Below are 4,565 nucleotides of genomic sequence, written 5' to 3'. Positions count from 1 at the left end.
CACCATGTTGACCAGGATGGTCTCGATCTCTTGACCTCATGATCCACCCGCCTCGGCCTCCCAAAGTGCTGGGATTACAGGCTTGAGCCACCGCGCCTGGCTATTTTAAAAATTTAAGGCCGGGCATGGTGGCTCACACCTGTAAATTCCAGCACTTTGGGAGGCCAAGGCGGGCTGATCACCCAAGGTTGGAAGTTCGAGACCAGCCTGGCCAACACAATCTCTACTAAAAATACAAAAATTAGCTGAGCATGGTGGTGCATGCCTGTAATCCCAGCTACTTGGGAGGCTGAGGCAGGAGAATCACTTGAACCTGAAAGGCAGAGGTTGCAGTGAGCCGAGATTGTACCACTGCACGCTAGCCTGGGCTACAGAGTGAGACTCCATCTCAAAAACAAAACACAAAAAAATAATTAAAATTTTAAAAAACCTGAGCTGCTCTGGCTAACGTGATATACAAAGCTCAGGGCTCCTCATACTCAATCCCACCCTAAACAGTCTTTAAGGGACACAGCAGCATAAAACTTGAGGACTCCATTGAGCACAGTTGGAAAACTACTACCTCAGCTTGTCAAATCAGCAGATGTTGCAGGCCATGAATGCCAGCAATCAGAGGTCACAGACATGACGTGCATGTGCTTTCTTGGGAGTGACACAGTAAACTGGGGCTTTTCAAGTCTAAATGAGCTCAGTAAAGCAAATATGTTTTGATCCATTAACAATATTAGCATGTGTATGTCTAAGCTGAAGAAAAAAAAGAAGAAAAAACTTGTAACCACCCAATGGGTTCACCTTGCCCACTGCCTAGACAGAGCCAATTTATCAAGACAGGGGAATTGCAATAGAGAAAGAGTAATTCACACAGAGCTGGCTGTGCAGGAGACCAGAGTTTTAGTATCACTCATATCAGTCTCCCTGAGAATTCAGGGATCAGAATTTTTAAGGATATGTTGGCGGCTAGGGCCCAGTGAGTCGGGAGTGCTGATTGGTTGTGTTGGAGGTGAAATCATAAGGCGTTGAAGCTATTGTTAAATCGCAAGATGAAATCATAAGGAGTTGTCCTCTTGTGCTGAGTCAGTTACTGTGTCAGGGCCACAAGATCAGATGAGCCAGTTTATCCACCTGGGTGGTGCCAGCTGATCCATCAAGTACAGGGTCTACAAAATATCTCAAGCACTGATCTTAGGTTTTACAATAGTAACATTATCCCCAGGAGCAATTTGGGGGTAGTCAGAATCTTGTAGCCTCCAGCTGCATGACTCCTAAATCATAATTTATAATCTTTTGACTAATTTGTTAATCTTACAAATGCAGTCTAGTCTCCAGGCAAGGAGAAGGTTTGTTTCAGGAAAGGGCTGCTATTGTCTTTGTTTCAAAGGTAAATCATAAACTAAGTTTCTCCCAAAGTTGGACCTATGCCCAGGAATGAACAAAGACAGCTTGTAGGTTAGAAGCAAGATGGAGTTGGTTAGGTCAGATTTATTTTACTGTCTCGGTTGTGATTTTGCAATGGTGGTTTCAAACTCACTAATTTTGTACTACTTGGACAAAAGCTAGAAACTGCTATTAAAATGCTTAAGAAATAACAAGTATTAGTACCAACCTTCAAACACAGAAGAAACCAGGAATACTGCACAACTATGTGCCAGAAACCAAGAGGAATTGTCACTAACCAAAGCTCCAGTTAAGCCCGAGTCCTGAAGCCCAAGAGGAATGCCAGGCAGGGTGAGCAGGGCAAGGCTGGGGAGGGGACAGTCTCTATTCCTTCTTCTCTACTTTGCTTCTGCCATGAAGACATGGGCTCATAGGCCTACCAGAGGAGGAAGGCCCCCACCACCCCAACTTGGTTCACAAAGCTACTTTATAAGGTGAAGGGTTGGTTCATCTTCTGTAGTCCCCAAACACATCATTTTTCTAACATTTATTCCAAGACAACAATTCTCAGCAAAGGGAAATGACTAGGGATATAAAGTGAGTAGCTATTGGAGCAAGCCTGGAATGGTTATGGACATATAATGCTCAGTAGTTGGATATGTATACGTGTGTTGTGTTCACTGTATCTGCCTAGGACAAAAGGCAAATACTGCTGAAACTATCAAAATAAATTGTATGCAGCCAAGCATGGTGGCTCATACCTATAATCCCAGCACTTTGGGAGGCCAGTGCAGAAGGATTGCTTGAGCCCAGGAGTTTGAGACTACCTGGGTAACATAACAAGATCCCATCTCTACAAAAAGTTTAAAAAAGTTAGCCAGACATGGTAGCATGTAACTATAGTCCCAGCTACTCAGGGGGCTGGGGCAGGAGGATCACTTGAGCCAAGGGATTAGAGGCTGCAGTGAGCTCTAACTGTGCCACTGTGCTCCAGGCTGGGCAACAGAGCAAGGCTATGCTTCAAAAGACTAAAATAAAATAATAATAAAAATAAATTCCATGCCTCAAAGAAAAACAAGACAGAAAGATCAGCAAAGCCCATAAAACATCAAAAATTTTCTCCATGCTGGTCAGCTCTGAGTATAAGAACAGAGCTAAGGACTCCAGCAGCAACCCCTTGGACAACCAGACTCACTAAAGATGGACAAATGCTGGGACTACAAGGTATGCTCATAGGTAAACAGCAGAAATTTTGACTTGAAGAATGTGTGGAGAAAATAATCTACCCTATTAAAAAGTTGAAGACTACAGTACTCAAGAGAAAAAGCAACTATTTTACTGACAAACACCTACCAAAGAAAAGTACAGCTAGTGCTCGACTTACGACCACGGTCGGGACCGCGGACCGGTCGGAACACGATTTGGTCATAAGTTGAGTAGGCTATATGTACAGTTGAAATGGTGCACGCGGAGATGGTAGTGCTGCCGGAAGCTGGTCCACACTGTCATATGCCCAACTGGGCAACGTTTGCACTGCCAGACGCGGAGCAGTTGTGGCTAGCAATTGTGGTCGTAAAGTCAAATGGTCGTAAGTTGCATAGGTCATAAGTCGATCAATACCTGTAAAGTATTTATCATTCTTCCGCTTGTACCCTCAACAAAATAGAGGAAAGTACAGAGCATATTAAGGAAGAGATCAAAGATGAGAAAAGAGGATCAGGGAGTTTTCTGAAGCTTGCAAAAATTGAAACTTAGAAAGTCAAGTGTATTTGCTTTCTCTTGCTGCTATAACAAATTACCACCAAATTAGTGGCTTAAAAAAACACAAATGTACTCATTGTCCTGGAGGTCAGAAGTCCAGAATGAATCTTAAGGGACTAAAATCAAGCTGTCACCCAGGCTGGTTCCCTCTGGGGGCTCCAGTGTAAATCCATCCCTTCCCTCTTTGAGCTTCTAGGGGCTACTGGCATTCTTTGGCTCATGGCTACATTGCTCCAATCTCTGCTTCTCTCATCACATTGCCTTCTCCTCACTTTGCTCTTCCTGCCTCCATCTTACAAGGACTGTGTGATTACATCATACCCACCTGGACAGTTTAGAATAAATCTTTCCACTGCAAGATCCTTAATTTAGTCACTGTAGGAAATAAGACGTAAAAGGTTCCTCCTCAAAGCTTTCCTCTTAGTTCATTATGAATAAATAATAGTTTCTTCAAAGGTTAATTTACTTTAAAGCTTTTGCTAATAAAGTAACTGTTAGTCATAATAAAGAAATAAGTGTATCCCATGTTCTGAGTTCTTACACTTTAACCTAGGTATTTGCCCTGACATGCCTGGGCAAGCCCAGGCAAGTCTTAGATAATAGCTTATTCCCCTTCCTTATTTGAAAATGTTATTGCTTCTCTAAGCATTCAAGTTACTTCCTCTTTTCCTTTGGTCTCCTCTGCCTTCATGTCTTTAGAAAAGTTTTAAGTTGTTAGCCAACCAGATGCAACCTAGACTGTGAAGTCCAGTTCCAGCCAATGGAATCAGGACACAGCAGTAAGGCAGATGTGTGAGATATAAATGTCCCTGCTTCCTTTGTTCAGTGTCCTCTCATGGCAAGATGGCTAACGGGAATACCCTTTCTGCAGAAAGTAAAGTTGCCTTGCTGAGAAAAATAAAATTTATATTACAGTGCTACTTCTTTTGTGGCACCAAAAATTTACATATAACAGTCACTCTGCAGAGTCCCTTTTACCATATAAGGTAACATATTCAGAGGCTCCAAGGGTTAGGATGTGAACATCTTTTTGGGGTCATTATTCTGCCTACCACAGTCAAGAAGAGATTTTAAATAAACTCTAAAGAGTACAATCATATAATTAAAAAGCCTTCAGAAGCAGTATAGAGCACAATCACCACTACAGAAAGGGAATCAGTGATATGACAGATTGACTTGAGAGTCTCTCCCAGAAGGCATCAATGAAGGACAAAACCCAAAAAGGATAAGGAAAAAATAGGTGAATGGCACATACAGAGCCAACACATAATCAGTGTTTTTGATGAAGAAATCTGAACAAACTGAATAGAAACAGTAATAGGAGAAAACTTTCTTGAGCTGAAGATAATTTTTAATATTTAAATTAAGGAAGACCATCAGGTGCTGAGAAAAAGAAATTGTCATCTGCAGCCATTAGAGAAAATATTCTG

At 42.1% G+C, this 4,565-nt stretch overlaps 1 protein-coding gene across 10 annotated transcripts in view; it reads left to right on the top strand.

The window, feature by feature from the left end:
• HECW1 (HECT, C2 and WW domain containing E3 ubiquitin protein ligase 1) overlaps positions 1-4,565 on the top strand; it is a 453,917-nt gene that overhangs the window by 291,088 nt on the left and 158,264 nt on the right. The window lies entirely within an intron of this gene.

This window comes from Cebus imitator, unplaced genomic scaffold (genome assembly GCF_001604975.1).
Source record: "Cebus imitator isolate Cc_AM_T3 unplaced genomic scaffold, Cebus_imitator-1.0 Scaffold548, whole genome shotgun sequence".
Lineage (NCBI taxonomy): Eukaryota > Metazoa > Chordata > Mammalia > Primates > Cebidae > Cebus > Cebus imitator.
Note: the sequence above shows the minus strand (reverse complement) of the source record. Positions and strands in the feature narration are given on the sequence as shown.